This window comes from Ornithodoros turicata, chromosome 3 (assembly GCF_037126465.1).
Source record: "Ornithodoros turicata isolate Travis chromosome 3, ASM3712646v1, whole genome shotgun sequence".
Taxonomy (NCBI): Eukaryota; Metazoa; Arthropoda; class Arachnida; order Ixodida; family Argasidae; genus Ornithodoros; species Ornithodoros turicata.
Window position 1 is genome coordinate 2,459,705 of NC_088203.1, and position 20,008 is coordinate 2,479,712.

At 47.6% G+C, this 20,008-nt stretch overlaps 2 protein-coding genes across 2 annotated transcripts in view; one reads left to right on the plus strand and one right to left on the minus strand.

Annotated features, from left to right (window-relative positions):
- LOC135387833 (toll-like receptor Tollo) overlaps positions 1-8,075 on the minus strand; it is a 37,279-nt gene extending 29,204 nt beyond the window's left edge. The window contains exon 1 of the mRNA XM_064616988.1: positions 7,789-8,075. The gene's annotated coding sequence lies outside the window, so the exon portion shown is untranslated. The remainder of the gene's footprint in view (positions 1-7,788) is intronic.
- The window catches only part of LOC135387711 (uncharacterized), a 275,760-nt gene that overhangs the window by 7,651 nt on the left and 248,101 nt on the right, over positions 1-20,008 (plus strand). The window contains exon 2 of the mRNA XM_064616809.1: positions 1,728-1,839. The gene's annotated coding sequence lies outside the window, so the exon portion shown is untranslated. The remainder of the gene's footprint in view (positions 1-1,727; positions 1,840-20,008) is intronic.

Sequence of the window (20,008 nt, forward strand, 5' to 3'; positions counted from 1 at the left end):
TATGTGTCTTTCGGTTTTAAATCGTTTGCCCAAACCGGAGTCCTACGGCGTTCGAAAACCTCCGCCATTTATTTCTGTTTCTTTCATGTCTTAGTCTGGAATTGACGTGTGTTCGCTTTCTTCTTCTTCTTCTTCTTCGTCCCCCCCCCCCGAGTTTCCAATTCACTTTCCGGCAAAATTGTTTCTCCAGCAATATCTTCCTCAGTCTATATGGTGCTGTTTTTGAGCGATGGTGTCAGGTATGGTTTGTGCCTCGTCTGTCCGTTGTCTCCGGAGAAGGTACTACACAGCGGGAAGCTAGGAGGGTGGAATTTTTAACAGAAATATAGTTTCACGTACACGTGGAAGGGGCGGGGTTCTGTCGAAAGGAACTGTCTTGTAGGACAGCGATCCCTAGCAGCACGACGCCTTTGCCCTATATTGGACCGATATTGGCAATACTGGCCGAATATTGGACCGATATTGGCCGAATATTGAACTGATATTGGAAATACTGGCCGAATATTGGTCCGATATTCGCAATACTGGCCGAATATTGGACCGATATTGGGAATACTGGCCCAATATTGGACCGATATTGGGAATACTGGCCGAATATTGGTCCGATATTGGCAACACTGGCCCAATGTTGGACCGATGTTGGCAACACTGGCCCAATGTTGGACCGATGTTGTCAACACTGGCCCTATGTCGGACCGATGTTTGCAATACTGGCCCAATGTTGGACCGATATTGGCAATACTGGCCCAATACTGCCCAAAATTGGACCCAGCGTTCTGCGCATATCTCCTCTCCCGGTTACTCCACTCGGGAAGCCCCATTGGCTACGGCGGTGCCCTCCCTCTTCCCTCTCACTGCCTCCTCTCATGCGCAGAGACACACTTCCACAGCGTATACTGGCCCGATCTTGTGCAGCTTGGGATGTTGTGTTAAGACGTCATCCTCTTCGGCTGCCAGCAATACTGTGTCGTCATACCTTTTATGTACCTAAGCAACGCATAATGAATTCCAGAGCGCATTTTAAAAAATTCGTACAGTCACGAACACTATCACCATCTTTCTGGCCGAGCAGACACGGCATCTGCGCGATACTGACAGGTGGTGCGTTCGAATCCCGCAGGTTGTGCACTCTGAGATCTTCCCTCGTTTTTCCGCAGACTTTCCAGTGGTATGTCAGCAACAGTTCATCCTGAAGTCGGTCCAGGACTCGTAATAAGCCACTCCTACTCTTTCCTGCTGTCCCCTCACCATCTGTGCTCGTCTGTCTACCGCTCATAGCCAAAGTTGTGTCGCGGTGGTAGGATACAATTTAAAATTTCGGAATGTTAACGCAATCAGGTCTAAGGCGCGTGCGAAGTCTCATGTAAGTGCAAGCCGTTCTGTTAGCTTTGGCTCTTCATTCGTGCCTTATATTTCAATCAATCAATCAATCACTTTATCAATCCATCTGCGCCCTTCTCAGGTGCGGAGATCCAGGACATCCAGCAATATAATAAACGGAAAGTAAGGGAGTAGCGTTGGGACTGCATCTGTTGATATCGTTGTTGTCGTTCATCATGATGATAACGACGATTATTGTCTGTTACTTGTAAACAATTTGTTATTTGAAAACAAAAACAAAACAAAAAAATATTGAAGCTGTTAAGGAGGATGTGGATAAACAGATTGCTTCGTGCTTAACCCAGAGCTAAAAGGTCGTGCATTTATTCTTCTTTTTTTTTGTTCAGCAAACATTTTGCCCTGGCTCCTCCTCTACAGAAGCTGTTCAGGAAGCATCCGTTATGTAGAAGGCACAAGAACTCTGCATCTGGGCCGCGTTCAACTAAGTCCTGGCAAATGGTAAATTTAACAAAGAGAACGGGCTTCCGCAAAAAAAAAAAAAAAATCATAAATGACCGTTCGTTCTATTTACGTGCAAAACATTCGCTGTGCGAGGGATACTTGTACGCGAAAGTTTTTATGACACATGTCGCAACACTTCAGCACTCAGAGAGGACGGAGCGGGTTAGAACGAAGAGACAGACGTTACGGCGACGGGACCAATCCTTCAGACAGGAATTCTTCCTGCAGAAATTCCTCTCGACCCGTTCCGCGCCACTAGATAGGTCGGCGTTTTCCTTTTTTTTTTTTTCGTCGTTGAATAACCGTGGAGAAACCCGGTCTCAAGAACTAGATTCAACGAGTCCACTAGTTTTCATTGGACAACAAGAACGCTATGCTTCGCTAACATTCCATGCACTTGCTTTGTCCACGCACTCTTATTTTTTTGCGACGTCGGGCGGATAAAGTGGACCTCCCAATGTTGGCACGATATTGTTCGTTTTGCTATTCAGCCGGCAGTGGAATTATAACTCAGCTTTTCAGGCTGTACTCTGTGCTACAGTGTATTGAGCTACTGTTTGGCTACCCTGGTGGTCCGAAGTAGGGACGGCTTTTTCTGCGGCCCATATTTTTTCTCTTTTTGCATTGTTCCTTTTACATTATTGCTCTGAATTTTTATCGATACGCGAAAAGTTAGCCGAGAAAAAAACGCGAACCACCGTCTGACTACGGGCGGTGAAGTCTTTTTCCGAAAGACTTTAGAAGACTGGTGAAGACTTCTTCTCCATTTCTGCTTCTTGATATATTACTGTGTTATGTATCTACTTGTTCCCCGTGGATGAGTGGTATAAGTACTGTAAACTAGTGCATTAACCACGTGAATGTAATGTCTCTTTGAATTTTCATTTTGTTTGTTACTTTTTACCTGCTTGTCTGGAGGACAGGGCCTGGGGCTTGTCAAGCTACGTCAGTAGCTTTTTCCCCCCCAGTGCTGTGGGTTCATTTATTGGGCCGAATAATGTTGAAGTTGAAGTTGCTTCGCGGTGGTGATGGTGATGCGATAAAGAAAACGTACTCTCTCTCGCAGTCGCCATGGCTTTACGAAACAACGCTACCAGGGGTGCTTCTGGACAGCGCGTCTTATAATGAAACCATGTACAAAGTGGAAGAGAGGGCGAAAGCGTCAAGGGAAAGCTAAAGGCCTCGGTGGACGTTATGCTGGTGCGGTGGAGGCTTATAGTCCTCCGGACGAAAATCCGCGTCTAATTGAGTCCTGCGCTGTCGCTCATCTTTCCAAGCCCTTTTGTGTCCTCCTGTGAGATTCTCTGTGTGCAGACGTGCCATTCACGTGGTCGGATTATGAACACGTTGTCTGTTAGGGGAGATGGGTTGTGGATTTCGCGCTTGTGGTAGATTAGCACAACCCTTGCGGTACAGGGATGTGTTGCGGGGGGTGTGCTCACTTGGTGCATGAAGAGAAGGCGATGTCTAAAATACTTGAAATTAGCCGTTTCTACACATGACATAAGAATTTTTGAGCTTGAGTAAAATCTGGAGAGAGGGACTGACGAATGAGTTGTGATGATGATGACGATGATGATGATTGAAAGATAAAATGAGTTGTATTCCAGTGGACCAGGTTTCTGTTGTTTGCATTGTGAGCAACTTCACGATACTGCAGCCGTGATCGGGCTAACATCTCCATATTTTTTTTCTCCTATCATCATCACTGCAACCGAGACGATGTCGGACGAACATTCGAAGTAAATGAAGATAAAGGACAGCAAGGGTTGACGGTGGCTTGGGTGGGAAATTCGATATGCAGTATCAAAAGGGGTCTTCGCGCCTCACTTGCTTACTGAAGGAAACCCTCTCTGCTACGAGCTTCGGTGTATTTTTTTTATCGAAACAGGGGAGGGGGTATGTTTAATGCAAAGTAAAAAAAAGAGAAGGGAAAGGTTAGCCACGGTGTGGGCTTGCTATTCCCTAAAGCTTTCAAGCAAACAAAGGAAGACACAAACAGATTGGGATACAGAAAATTATGAAAAAATACAGAAGAAACAGCTCCTTCACTAATCGTTGCGCATAGGACGCATCAGAGAAACAGCCTTTGCGATATACTCATCGGGTATCAGCTACAGTGCCATCTCCATTCTCCAGAGTGCACATGGTATTTCTCCCGTACCTTATACTGTGTGCACGACATCTCCTTATCCGTTCGATAGTTTCAGTTTGTGGACAGTGTTGTTAGCAGTTCAATTTGCATATCGTCCACGGTGCCTATCCTACATATAGTTGCAAGACAGTGAAGGTGGTGGTAGTGAAATCGAGTTGGTGAAGATAACGATAACTGTCAAAAAGCATTCAGTGAGAAGGGAAAAACTCGAAGCAAAAACGTCCCCTTTCACTCTCTCTCTCTATCCGTCCACCGCAGTCCTCCCATTTCCGAAACTGCTTTTCAACGTCATTTCATAGAGCCATTTCATCGCCACAACCTTCCCTCCTGACTTCCTTTCAAAATGTGATTTCATTACATTGCCACAAAAGAGCAAATCAGATTCGCAGCGCGCCGAAGACCAGCGCAGAAAATTTCGCCCGCCGCGCGGACAGTGTTTCTGGCCGTCAAAACATGCCGTTCCACCAGAGACGCACACCCATAAGACAAATGCACACTGTATAGCGCGACTGTGCTCCATTTGTTATTTTGATTGGACGTCGCAACTCTGTCCCGCGTCGAGAGTTCTTAGAATTGCAAATGCTTTTTTCCCGACGGATTTCGCGCTTTGGCGTGTACGGCTCCACTGGGGTGTGGTCCGCTAGCCATTGGAGCGCCATAATTTTCGCAGTCGTTGATGCTACTCTGTTGGATAATAAATGGCATTGGCAGAACTGTTTGATGGCGGTCGCACGTAATGCATTTAGTGGACGGCAAATATGAATAGAGGACCAGGCAAACGCAGTGGCCGTGCAGAAAAAAAAAAAGGTTCGACGTTGCTCTCATTATTGCCTAACTCGTATATGTTGTGTTTTAACTATTTCGCCATTCCCGAATAAAGCTACGTACGAAACTTTGTCATACGCAGAACTTGTATGTTTTCCCAGTCGGGTAACAGCTGAGTGAGTGCGGCAACACGACGCGTGTCACGAATGTGACGAATTCGATCTCTCCCTATTATTTTCTTTCGACAACATCAACATCAACTTGCAGTGTATGTCACGCTCACGTAAAAGTAAATTGCGCCGAACAATTTCAGTGTTTAGCTATACCTATACTCAATTCACCATGGAGGAATTCAAAGAGAAAGGAATGAAACAAATCCGAAAATGTCTTGGGGACGTTTCCTTGAGGACTGGTACAATGCTGGTACACCTGGACGTATCACACCAACTTGGACATCCCTGCTTTCATTTTGGTATAGCACCTGACAATGAACGCAGACAACAGATCCTGATTTTTTTTTTTTCGTGTCTAAACCCTCTTCATAATGTTTTATTTTCTTTTTTTTTTAAACGCCGCCTCACAGAAATGAAAATACGCGTTTTAAGTACTACGTCACATATAGGACATAAAACCATAACCGACTTCGCTTTTTACTTTGGAGTACTTCTGTTTGTACCGCTATCCTTCAATAACTCATAACCGCACAGAAAAGAACGAAAAAAAAAAGCAGATGTCAATGTAAAATACAAACGCCGCAAAGAACGAAATACTGAGGAGTTCACGAACTCACGTGTAAAGGACAAACGACTCCGTAGCCCAGCAACCACAATTTCGGAAACTGTTCGTCAAATGCAGGGAAAATATTGTACCGGGCTTAGTATAGAGTACGTCGAAAATACGCTGTCGGGAGGCGAAAATGAAATGAACGCAAAGCAACAAAGGGACGCAATCCCGGTTATAGGACGGGGAATGCCCAGGATATAACCAAAGAAACAGGCCTAAAAGCACTGCACAATGCTATTCGACCGCAACCTATGAAAAAATCCTGCTCCGGCACAATGGAGGTACTAAAAAGAAATGCGTTCGCCTTTCCTTTTTATTATACGTTTCTATATCGCTCTTCTTTCCTTGTTCGAAAGATGTTAGACTAGAGAGCGTTGTGGTCATTCAAAGTGTAACGACCGTGATTTGAATGAAAAGAAAAGTTTTCAAGTTGTGGGCGGTTCGTGTATGTATGCATACGATCCTGAGAACGCTGTTACAGAATGGATAAATGCGCAGACGCACAGGCATCTACGCAGGTGCAGCAAAGTGCATAGTTTAAAGTAGCTCTGGAATGTTCGCAACTATGGATTAGAGTTGCGGCGTTGGCGTGCCTGCTCATGGTACGTCTGCACGGAAGGCTGGGTTTTGGAAATTTCCATTCTTTCGCGCCGTTTGTTAGACGGAGGCAGGACTGCTGCCTAAGTATGGAACCTCCTTTTTTTACGAGGTGAGAATGTGAAGAGGACGATAAAAAATAAGCGGTCGAAAATGAAAGGCAGATTTCCATCAGGTAGGCGCTGACCGTGAAATTGATCGTCACGTCAAACAGGTTCGCGCGAGGAAGTTATGGCCGCACGGTGTGTGATTTAGGGTGGAACAGTGACGAGCGACACATTCGTGTACCCTTTAATTTGTTTCTTTTCGACGTCAAGCATCGTTTGGGATGATTGCTTCCGTTTTACATGCGTCGTCATAAATCATGTTGTGTAAGCGAGGGACGCTGAGATTTTGATATTATATACGCGGCGGTGTCCCCTTTTCACTGAACCGCGTAATTGGTATATAGAACATTCATTAGACATGAGATGTCTTCATAAGCGCTTATGCAATTTTTTGGAAGTCATTTGTCACGTGTCACATCGCGAATGTGAATTAGGTTGCATCGTTGCATTCTTGATTGAAAAAAAATGGTGCATTGAGAGCTTGAACCTCTCCAGAGCAGTATGTATATCGTTGTATATGCGCGACACGCAGGAACAAACGAATTACAAGTGAAGTTCAGGCGTTGAGCTCAGAAGAACATATAGACACCGATAACCTTCAAGCTAGTCACAGAACATCCGAAGAATTTGCTTATGTTTTTCAGCATAGCGCCAACTTTGCTATTTGAAACCTTCGTAAACGCCGCAGTATTTTTACTTATTTCTGTTCATAGAAGGAAACACCGTGTCTGCACCTGACACTTGTAAGGAAAACACCTAAAGCGCTTACCTAACACAGTGCTAACTGTAGGTAGTCTGCCTACTTGCTAGGTTGACGCAGGGTACAATACGACTGTTCTCTTCAACACGGGCGACAAAATCGAATTGGGCTTTCCCAAAGGATGGGGGCACGCGTGCTTCGTGCAGGCAGCAGAGCGAGGCAGCAAACATAGCTGCAGAACGATCTCTTACCGACTGCGAAGACCACGCACTGAATTTGCACGTATGATCTAATACGTGGGAAAGCTTACTAGCGGCAAGCGACATCAGTAAAGCTGAGGTCAAGTTCACAAGGATGAGCGTATCAGCCTCAAAGGTGAATGAAACCTAAACGTGGACGTGGTACGTCCTATCTGCCTTGACCCATTAGGACTGCAGACAATGGTCTTTGGGAGCGAAAGAACTACTCGAGACGTGGTTCTGATTGCAAAGGCTAATGTCGATAGCCAAATAGAAACACATCATCTGATGTGTGTGGATCAACGACGGCGAAGAGCGTATTACGACTGTGTCACTGAACGGAATCAGAAAAAAAAAACAAAAAAACAAAAAAAAACAATGTAGATAAAGTACGTTAAGACGTAAGCGGGAGACCGTCTCACGAAGCACCTCCAGCGCCACCGTTTTTTCAGCAGACGTCAGTTTCTTTGCGTCGCTCATTCACAAACCAGAAATGGATTCAGCCAGCCACACAGTTTCTTTTCATAAAGATTACTATGAACCTCAAGCAACAAGAACGATGGATGTAGAGTTCTAATTACCGATGCATCAGCAACTTACTTCCAAGTTCCTCCGAGGACACACAGGTTTTCTCCTTCTTCCTTGGCTCCTCACAACTCTATCCGATATCCACAACGTTCTTCAGCACCATTGTTTCTCCACCATATCCAAGTCTCTTCACCAGAAACCCCGTCGTATATCCCACCCGCTCCTGGGCCACGGAAATCCTGACAAGGAACGCGCTAGCACGAACCACAGACACGTAATCCTTATGAACTGACTCTCCCTTCACGGCGTCCCCGTTAAAGAGGGGAAGACCCACGCTGACAGCGGCAGGAGAACACACCTGCCGCAAGAAATATCCGCGCCTGCAAGTGACGGCGATAACATCGTACGGTTGCTCCTTCTTCCAGCGACCAGTTTTTCCAGTTTGACTCGCGGTGCAGAGAGGCAAGGGAGGTCCTCGCCACCTTAGAGTCCGCGTACGTGAAGCTATATATCCTCTGTCTCCTCCCAAAACTTATCTGGCTCAGGATGGTTCCGGCGGGCTTTAATAAACCTCTCTCTTGTTTTTGGGTGTTACGTTCTCTCCTTCTTCACAGTCCAGTTTTATGGTAATGACGTGAGGGTGAACTTGGGAGATGTATGAAGAAGACGGGGGTCAGAGGCCCACACGATGCATTTCGCTGCTGATGGTTTGGCGTGGCGGCTGTTCGTGCGGAGTACAGCCCTTTTTGGAAGGCAGTCCGTGAGAGGTTATCGAAAGATCGGAGCGGTTATCGGCGTTCCGTCTTTTTCTTGGGATTCTCGCGCCTTTCTTTCTGGACGGACGGAGGTTCTCCGGGTTGAGGAAGTCCGAAGGAGGGATTGGGCAGAAGGAGAGTCTCTGGAGGTTTGATAGATGGATGGCGTGGTGCGTTGAGTTTGATAGCGTGTGATAAGGGGCTTGGAACCTTTTGAGGGCGGGGGAGCGGAGGTACTGTACGGAGCTCTTGTGGTGTTTCTGTTTGGGACGTGCAGTTTTCGGCTCTTTCTTTTTTCTTTATGTGACATTTTCAGCGACTTCTATTGTGATGGGAGACGGGGTGTAGTGATTTATGTAACAAAGAATACGGCAGTTACTGCAGTGGCCTTACCACGCCTTGTTTCTCAGACTCCAATATCTTATACGTACGCAGTGCTCCGATCGCGCCGGAATATCCCGAGAACTTGGACCAGCGATATCATGTCTTCGTGTGACATACCGTTATGAGAATGTTTGCATCCACTCGAAGTATAAAGAATGAGTTACGGTACTATAGTAGGCGATCAAAAATGAGTTGTCCGTGGGAGGCCTTTATTGCACAAATTGCTTGTTCGGAACCCTTATTAGCATAATACGTACCTCGCGCCCTTGGAAACGTGGTCTTCATCGTTGCAAACGTACCCGGACTTACCTTCTTGGAACACTTGGCTCCGTTCGCATTGGCTATAGCAACCGCACGTCACTTCCTCTTTCATAATTACATAAATTAGAAAAGATAAAATAAGTACATAACGCTTGGAAATGTAAGAGTAGAGAACCTATACTGTCCCGTAAATCCTGTTCTGCACTGTCCACTGCCACCCGTGCTGCCAAAGGCCTCTAAGCAGCAGTGGCAAAACCCATCTCCCAATAGCTCCCAATGCTAACATCACTGCAAAAGCGGCCAGATGTTCCTTTCATCCTTTGTACCATATCCATACCCTATTGGGTCCAGAGGCCATTTCATTGACTCACTCTTGGCCCTCATTCCAAATACCAGAATGGGCAGAGCATACTATTACCCGTCACTAATAAATTTCTCCCGAAGATAGTAATCTCATAGATATAGGCAGTGTATGGCCCCTTCTGGAGCGGTTACCGGAGTAATATTAACTCATGAAGCCTGACGTTATCGGAAGTCTAACAGAAGTTCAAAGAGAAGCAGTCCGGACGCCTTCGACGTATAGATGAAGATAAGATTCGCTCATTGAATTCACCAGCTTTCACAGCTATAGTAACCTTAAACTTTGCGAGACGCATCGTTTTTGTGAGGTGCCAGACTATACAGCCGTCTAAATTAATAGGGTCGCTACAGTAAACGCAGGAAAGTTATTGGACCACCCGGACTTTGCCATTGAAGGTGCCCCCCCCAACTTTCCAAACAGAAAAGAGCCCTGGCACTATGCGTCCCTCATAAAAGGGGATCGAAGCTTCTCGCTGGCCACCACGGGGGACAGACACCCCACCAATCCTTTATGCGGCGAACTCCCGAATTTTAACTAGAATTGCATATGCAAACCTGACGGTGAACCCTCCCGGCCCTCGCTCCCGTGAACAGGGGGGGTTGGGGAAATGCCGCCATTGTCCCGACCCTTGACCGAGCCTTTTTCCCCGGGCGAGCTATTCGTACATTCCTCACGCCTTATGAAATCCCTGTGCAATATCTGTCGGCTAGATCTGCCACTTCTGCGTTATGAACGGTTTTTTTGAAGTGGGTGGATGCGTTTGGTCTTTTTGCTTTCCGCAAAGAGCTTGGACTTGGGAAGCGGCGCGGTTCCTGCCGTGTGACATGTCTGAATCATTCTTTTTCCAATAAACGATCACTGGCGCGGTCGTGCGTGACATCTCTCTCTCGCTCTCTTTTTTTATCTCTGAGTGTGTGTGTGTGTGTGTGTGTGTGGTTGGAAGTTTGTGAAGCTGAAATCCTCGGGTGTATGGTGAGAAATATTGCGATGTTCGAAGGGAGAGATGTGCATGTAAAAAGGAATGTTTTTGGCGCGTGACGAGAAAATGGGTGGCGGAATGGAAAGGTAAATGCCTTTTGGACTTTTACTGGTCGGATGTTAGGAACCGATATTCCGTAAATAATGCCCTAAATGCGATGGTACAGTTTCAATGAGATATTGCTCCCGGTTCAAGCGACTGTATATAGCAAAAACCAGCAAGTAGTAACTTTTTTTGTTGCGATGAATCACCTCGTCCCATGGTCATTCATGTAGTAGTTGTTGTGTTTGTTATTTCATCTTCAGTTATTTACGTTTTTGTGTAAGTCCTATTTTTATTGGCCCAGAAAAAGTGATCTGTTGCGGCAAGCTTTAATTCCCGTTCTCCTTCTTATTGTCATTTGGTTGTAATTTGAAGACAGTGTGACACGATGTATGCATGCAACGCAGGCGAGCCATAATTATTAGCTCACGTAGTGATTCCCTATACACACGTCGTCCCGATCTTTGAAAACAACCACCGAGCGTACGAGCTCAGTCCTTGTCCGATCATAGAGGTTCCGGTTCATTTCCTGAAACAGTGCGGGAATTATTCAATCATCTGAGCTGGGCTTTGTTTCCAAATTCTACTTTATAAACGCACAACCATATACGCACAGGAAACAAACTGTTCCAAGGCCACCTCCTGTGTGCTACATCAAAATGGTCACAGAACCGTCTCCGCGTGATCGTCCAGAACTTATCCAGACTTACTTCCAGCGTTGACAACAGAGCGGGCAAATGCGGCATAGCGTACTGCATACCATCATTGAAGCTAGAGTGGGCAGAAAGCTTGGAAAGAGAGCTATAACATCTACCGACGCAGAACTGATGGCAATAACTGAAGCGCTTAGGGCTGCAGAAACCGCGAAGTTGTCAGACATCGTTGTAATCACGGATTGACGCACCTCGCTCATCGATCGCCACTCCGAGACGTGCTATTTCGCAGGAGAGCACCAGCTGACAAGACTTAAATCCCGCGGTACCGCGGTATCGCTGGAGTGGATGCCCTCTCATAAGGGAATTTCAGGGAAGGACCGAGCTGATGAGCTGGCCAAAGCAGGTACAAAAATTGAACCGAAAGGCCAGGCGCATTCAAATAGTTTCACCTGCTCCAGAGCTGTATGGAGAAGACATGTATGGAGGCTACATCCTGATACCCGAACGGGGAGACTGGTCTGCACCCCAACCCTGTGCAGCGAGTGGCCTCTCCAAGGCTGATGTTTTCCTCCCTCCCTCCCTTCCTCTTGCATCCGATCTCCGCATCCGATATCCGCATCCGATCTCGTAGTGCGTACACGTGCGCCCACACTTTCAAGCTCGGCCGCACTTCTAGTCCAAATTGTCGCCAATGCGGTGAACCAGAAACGGAGGAACACATTATAATGGTGTGTCTGGCTACATCCGACGCCAGACGGGAACTCCAGAAAGCAGTGCGGCACCCTGGAACATCAGAGCTACACATTGAGGAGATCGTCCATCCGCGGTAACCTCTCCAGCGCCGCAATGCCGTACAGAAAGCGCTGCTGAACTTTCTGAAGGCAGTGGACCCTCGCGGTCGGTTGTAGTGCAGGAAACTGTATAGAACCAGACGTCTTCCCCTTCCCCCACCCCCTTTCACCCCTTCCCCGAGCAACGTGCCGCCAATCTAGGCAGGCAGACCGCTCGAATCCCGACGTCGCCCCCTTATCAGAGAGGTAAAGAAGGAAAAGTAGAGACGTAAAATCAGCCAGGCCAGCTGCTCCAGAACACTTTGTGTGTGCCAAAACAAGACACCAATCATTTCCTTCAGATATTATGAGCGCCGGGTACTCAAAGACGGCCTAAGCACCCGTGTCTTTCAAAATAGCGCACCAGGCCGGAATGCGCGGATTGCCTTTGCGGATTTCGCGAGTAATGCACACGCGTTTCTCGACAATGGAGCACCGCAAGACCAGGAAGAAAAGCTTTCCTTTCCCATATTTCCGTCTAGTCCAGAGTGAAAACCACAGCGAAAATGGTTCGTCCGTCTGCCTTTTCTTTGCAGTCGGCTGCTAACCTAATGGCAGGGTTTCGGGACGGTTTCTGTCTTGCCAAGCGCGCAGGGCGGTGGCGCGTCGACGAAGACGCGCGTCTCTCAATGGTTCCAGCATGCAACGTTTCTTGAGAGCTTACGTTGCTTGCACTTTGCGTGGGGCTCCTGTATTATTATTTCGTCGGGTGAGGGCGGGTTTTAGAAATGGCGTTTCTTCGATGGACGATGGACGTTCTTTCTAGCTTTGATGGCGTATGGGTATATTTCTGTGTGGTTTGGTATGATTTCTTCATGCTTTATGTTCACGTGCACTTGAAGCTTGCTGCGGTCTGGTGTCCACACCACCTATTGGGAGCATCCAAATGGGGGATTGTTTGTTGTAGGGAATCCGTGTAGGTTTCCAAATGCCCATCAATTGTCCCAGTCATATTCCAGGACAATCCCTCACCATGAACAGGGTGTTTTCTTCAAAACTGAAATGAGCTCGCATTGTCGTCCCGCTGCTTGTCAGTTGCGAAGAAAGAAAATAAAGACACGCCGAAATGAATATTTTCAAAGTCGCCATCGCCCCGCGTGACGTCACATATTTTTCTTGTGACCTGTAGCAGAGTGACTACGTTCTAATGTGCATTGTTGCCTGAGGAAGGGAGTTGCCTCAGGACAGAAGACGCCGATATTTCGAACAGAGACTGTTTTTCTTCTGGGCGAGACTGTTCTTCTTCTTCTTCTTCGAACAGTCTCTGTTCGAAATATCGGCGGCTTCTGTCCTGAGGCAACTCCCTTCCGACATCTCTACCGGTTCGCTGGATTTCTACCCATCTATATTGTTGCCTGAGGGCTCTTTCGTGAACCGTTTGCGGAGGGACGCACTCGGATGAAAATAATTTTCAAATCGTCCGTATATGAGACGAGGCTGTGGCTGTGACGAAATTTTGTCTCCCCGCCCATCGTGGGGTGTAGATACAATTTTTTTTAGCCTACAGTTTGTGGTCTTAACTCCAAAGTACCCTAGGTATACTAAAGTACTCCAAGGTAGGAGCCAGCAATGCGACCGGTATCATTTGCAGGTCCGGTAATTGGAAACCGTGTACGGAACACATTGAGGCCACCCAACACAACTTAAACAATTACACCCTCAGGAAGGGGACAGGTAATATTATGTGAATATATGCGGGCCATTCGCAGCCAGGTGTTAGCGACCCGTGCAGATGGCTTACGTTGACGGAACGCACGAAGTCCGTTTGCTACAGCTGCTGTAACAGCGACCTATGGTCTTCGAGGAAGAATTAAAGTAATAAACGTGCCCCGGATGTGCCCCGGTCCTAACGGCTTGGCGGGCGGGAAAAATTGGACCGCAATGCCTGCAGCACGAATTTTGAGGAAGAATCAAATGAAGGCAGTCTCTCTGTCTTAGGACACCTGCCATGACTATGAAGGATGCGACAAAAGGAAACATTTGAGACCACCATCGCAACGTAAAGGTTATACCAGCGGAGTGGCCGTGGGGATAGAACATCCGCTCATTGGTGGAAGCTCCAAGGTTTTGCTATAGCCAATCAGGTGGGCAGTTCAAGTCCTATACCACTGACAGGAATCTGAGGCTTTCTGGTACACGTTCCAGGAACAGATGTCGGCACTCTTCCCGGCCTGGTACGCGCACTATACGCTACTACCTTCCTGATGTCCCATTCGCCCACGTGTGTACATTGCTGACAGCCGCAGCTACCATACGCAGCTACCATACCGGGAGACTGGAAGGTACCCGGGTTCGAATCCCGGTGCCGGCTGTGCTGTCTGGGGTTTTTCCTGGGTTTTCCTCAGACGCTTTCAGACATATGTCGGCACAGTTCCCTTAGAAGTCGGCCCAGGACGCACATTCCCCCAGGGTGTGAGTCGTGACGTTGCCCACATACGTGAGGCCGACAACGGCAAGCCCTATCATCACCACCACCACCACGCGGTGCTACCACGAAGGCAGACTGCTTATCACAGAGTCGATTCAGGACGACTTTGAGAGGAACTGTGCAGACATCCGTCTAGAAAGCTTGCCAGAAAACCCAGATAAAACTTTAGATATCGTAGCCAACCACCAAAGAGAAGATGATGCGTCCTATTGGCCCCACCGCTGGTTGAATGGTCTGCACGCGGCCCTTTGTCTAGCGAAAATGACATCACGGTCACCTTCCCCGATGCTACCATTTTCCCCGCCTCAAAGAAAGCCCAGAATGCCGTGTCTAATCGCGGAACGATCTCCACAACGTACCCCCCCCCCCCACGTACTTTTATGACCCACCCCACTAACAACAGCGCCCCTAGCGGAAATTTAACTGCGCAACCTGAACACTATCAGCAATATGTATTCCATGCGTTGACCACAGCAAATTTTATGGAGCCTTACCAAACACCTCTGCTTCTGTAAGAGTTGACAAAACGGAGGGAAGGATAATTTTAAGCCCGCACGCTTATCTCAACTGGTGATCTTGCGCAAAGGAAAGCCGCCATATTTTGCGTTGCAGACGACATTACGTACCGTCCGCCGAACGGTGCTGCGGGCGCCATGGTAAGCATTTAGAGGACGTAATTTTGCGTGTCTGTGTCCCTGCTATACACTCGCGTGCATATTTCGCTGTTCTTTAAAAAGCTGTGCTGCGTCATGTACCACGGGACTTTTATGTATTCCTCTCTGTCTTGTACGTGTGGTTGCTTCGCTAGATTGTAAGACAGTGCGTTCTAGTGGTCCACATTAAAGCGTTCCCTGTCCCAAGGTACCGCGTTTGAAGCTGGTCGTGGACATCGCCAATTTACTGGCATGGCACAAGTTGCATGTATAAAAGGCCACAACCTTTTGGTAGTAGTAGTTTGTGCAGAACGAAACGCAAGAAGCACTAATGTAAACAACGATAATTATAGCCGAGCCATTCCTGAGTTATTTGAGCGCCATTATGCATTGATTTTTAAAAGAAAAAAAATGGAGATGTTAGTCTCGAGCAACTCGGGACTGGCTACTCCAGGACGCGTTATTAAGAAAAGAAAGGGCAATTACACAAAACTCGACGCTTTGCAACGGAACGGAAACAGAATAAATGAGAACATCACCACCTAGCTTGGCACCAAAAGCGAAATCTCAATGCACAAAAACAAAGAGCGTCACAATCTGTCAAGAGAGGTCCGTCGAGACGAGAAATTGCGCAAGGGTGCGCATGGCAGGTATGAGCTGATTTGCTGGCCAGCACCCAAGAACCTTTTCGGTGGAGTATGGCCGATTATCCAGGCGGGACAGGGACTACACAAGGGTACAACGGTGTGCACTGTACCTCGGGCAGTCTCGGCGCCATTATTCCTCGGAACCACTACGCTATGTTTTCTCTTATCAGCTACTGGGTGTACCAGCCCAGACAATACGCAGGTGCTTTTCATGTCGCATTTCCTTCTGTTTCATGACACAGATTTCTTTCGCCGTAGGTGGCCTCTTTTATCGAACGAGACATAATTCCTCCTGATTCGGCTGTGTACCACCAATACACCACAATCACCCGCTCTCTTCGCCGTATCTCGTTTATTACTCCCCAACACACCGAAACATACTTTTTTTTTTTTTTTGCTGCCTCCGGTATCCGGTACCACTTAGCATCCCTCACGTTACCTTATCAAGCACTTCCAACCACTTAAAAAACTCTTAGAACCCTCTTTCGAAACGGTATGAGCATCCAAACGACATCACTTTGCACACTTTTCAATATGTCTATCTTGCGAGGCATAGCGGTCAGAATGCATATCTCTTCCGCCATGGCACTCTTCAAGTCATAAGGAAAAAAAAGTTCCGTCTTCTTTGTCCCCTACAAAGAAAAAAAAAATACCGAAGTTATTTTTTGTCCGTTTTTTGTTCTTTGGCCCTGGCACGTCTCTAAAACAGGACGCGTCCTGAAGTCAGATCTTCTGTAGCCACAGAGACACATTCTTTATCGCCGCTTAAAATATTACAGTTGTGTATGTTTGTTTCGTTATCTGGAGCCCGCGCCATCCGTCCGCATCACAGCAGATGTCAACTCGCAGCCACCACTACAGGAAAGGCCTATCGATCACCTATTCGGTTTCATATAAGTGTCACCGACACTTAGATACATCTGCCTCTGTCGCATGGTGGGTTTTATATGGATATGCTTTTCGGGGTATGGGACACGGCAACCAGTATTTTTCTTTTCTTTTCTTTCTTTTTTTATTTATGTCTGCCTGAAATGACTTGCATGGTTCGATTTCTATGTGTCTCGAAGGACGAAAAGAGAAACTAGAGAGATGCCGAGGGCTCCGAAGGATTCTGGTTTTTGTGGCGGTAATGATAGACTGGATCCCATCATTAACGCGTAACTGTCACCTCTATGCGGCGGATAGGTCTGTCGTTAATCTTGGGGTGCAGAACAAGGTGCAAAGAAAGGAAAGAGGAGGTGGTTGTTGCGAAGGGTTTTTTTTTTCTTTTTTTTTTTTGCAGTAAAGGGTCGAAGGTGGTTCAACTTCGGAGTTTTGAGGTGCGATGTAGGGGAAAGGAGAGAGATAGTTTTTGGAAGTTTAGGAGGTTGGGATTAATCGGTTTTTTTGGGGGGTGGGGGTGGGAAGGGGGAGGCAGGTAGTGAAAATGGCTACCTTAAGTGTAACAGAAAGGGTGAAGTAGAATGATGTGTGAGAGATAGAAAAATAGGAGACTTTATCACATCACCATCACCATCAGGAGATTTTGCTGAGAGAGATAAGAGTGAGCTTTACTTGATCGGAAGGTGTTCACGATAACACACTTTGGAAAACAAGCCAATCTCATATTGTTCCTTCGAAGTCGCTGGTCTTCGATTCGATATCTTCCTTTATCGTATCAGTTACTCGATCCAATCTGCAAAGACTCCATATTATCTATACCCGCCTTGGGCTGTAACTAAGTTACAAGTATCTTGTAACTAGTTACTTTCATAGTAACAAAAGTAACTTTTAACCGTAACTATACCTACTGCTTTTTCTTAAAGTGACCGTATAATGTGTCTGTTACTACGTTACTCATGTATTCCAATACATTCCACGTGTCAGCTCCCTCTCGTCATTTTGTCGAGGCTTTAAGTGCCCTTCCCAACCAAGTGTTTTTCCCAACCAGGATGACCTTTAGATTCACTCACACCGTCCCCCCATGCTCTGTTTCTAACACGGTGTAACTATACAGTGAACCCTCGTTATTATGACCATGGTCGTTCCCGAAAATTTTGGTCATAATGCGGAATTGTCATATTAAAGGGGGAGATTTGCAGAGGTTTCACTGCATTGTTCACAAGGAGTATGGTCGTAAAGCGCGTATGTCAGATTATCGGGGGTCATATTAACGAGGGTTCACTGTATATGCCTGAACGATACAACAAGTTTTTCAGTTACATCTATTCTGCTTTTTGTTTTCCTTAAAAAGGTAACTGTCAAGTTATTGCAGCTGTAACTAGTTACGTTTCAAAAAGAGTAACCGTAACCATTTTTTGAGTAACTTACCCCTGACTGATCCATACAGCTCCTTCACATTTGGGAAGGAGGCGACAATTTGCCGCGAAATAACCGAACGTTTCCCCCAAATTCTTCTTCATACTTTCTCTCTCTCCCCCCCCCCCTCTTTCTCTCTTCTCTGCCCAAGACGAGCGATCGTCGACGTCTTTACGATCGACGAACAAGGTCCGACCTCAAGATCATCGGCGGTCAAAATCCGGGAACCGGCGGCGTATTTGCGATCCACCTTAATCTTGGCTAAGCAGGAGTGACCTGTCGAGGATTTCTTCCCCGACGCGATAAGGTAGGTCCGAAAATACGTGGAAAAGCCGTAAATCGTCGGATTACGGCCTCCTCGGCGGTTTTTCTGTCAAGGGAGGACAGTTTTTGATGGAGACGCGGTATATAGCGTCACACATATAGAGAGAACGCGTACTATGGGAAGAATTCTCCGGGTCCATTTTGGCGTCGATGAGTTCGTGTTCGTTGCTACTGAGATGTGACCGGCATAATCCGTATCAGTATAAGAATGTTTCGGTTAGTTGGGGACGATGCGGTATACAACGTCGGAGTTGAATTGAGTTCGGTGGAAAAGAGCGTGATGGATGGGATTGACATATCCGCAAAATACGCAGGCGTATACACAGCAGCTTTCCTGGCAACTGGTTGGAGGGGACGATCTATACGGTCGACTTATTATTCGTTAAATAAAAGAAGAGAAAGGGACGGTGAACTGATTAACGTTTAAGAAAAACAACTGGAACCACTGTTCTTGTCACACACACATAGAGGAACGATGATGAGACGAGGCTGATGCCGGCCAGGTGGTGGTGGTGGTGATGGCGATAGGGCTTGCCGTTGTCGGCCTCACGCATGTGGGCAACGTCACGACTGACACCCTGGGGGAATGTGCGTCCTGGGCCGACTTCTAAGGGAACTGTGCCGACATATGTCTAAGAGCGTCTGAGGAAAACCCAGGAAAAACCCCAGACAGCACAGCCGGCACCGGGATTCGAACCCGGGTACCTCCCAGCCGGCCAGCAGGCTAGGCGCGCTGCCCCACTGCCAATTGTAGAGAACGAATGATGATGATGGGGATGGCAATTCCAGTGATCAAAGCACGGTGGAGAGACCCGTTGATGCGAAGCTCCCAAATGTGACTGAGGCCTTAATGCATATCAGCGGGACTGGACCAGGGACCCAACACCTTGCCGATGGTAAAAGGGCGGCGGTCACGGCGGTCAGTACACAAGGAGATGGTGGATGTCAGCGTGCGTTGCACGAAGGTACGACGGCGCACGGCCAGGGCGCTGCCTCATAACCGGGTTTACGCGACGTGAAGCCGCATGCCGTGAAGAAGAGATGCGTAGTGTCGCGGAAGGCCATGGGGAAGCGGCAGTGCGAGAGACGGGTCTACGGCCTGAAGTAGGGAGTAGGATGTCATGTGGTGCAGCCACCGTGATCTCTTCTTGTCTGCAGAGATGGCACGGAGAAGGGTCCGACGGTGGCCTTTGGGCAAGATGATGGAGTGGGCTAATGTAAGCATGTGGCCTCGTAAAGCAGCCTCGTCTGCCTTTTCATTGCCAGGTATGCCCACATGACCAGGTACCACAGTCACACTTGGCAATGACCGTGTCCAACGGCATCTTGTAAGACACCAGCACGTCAGCAACAATGGACATTAGAGGTCCGCGGATCTCGTTGTTGCCAGACACTTCAGGGCCGCCTTAGGGTCTGCGCAGAAGACCCATGGTCGAGCCGAACACTGCTCAAGCTCAATCTTGCGAATCTGAGAAAGCAAGGCATGCAGCTCAGCACACGTCGAAGACATCAGATGCGAGAGTCGGGAACTGGCTGTTATGTCTTCGGATGGGATAACATAGGCGCATCGGGGGGCGGGGGGGGGGGGTAACGTTGGGTAGACGAGTTGGGTACGAGTTAGGTACGAGCGGGGTTGGGTAGACGGTTGGGCGCATGCGGAGCTGGTTTTGGTGG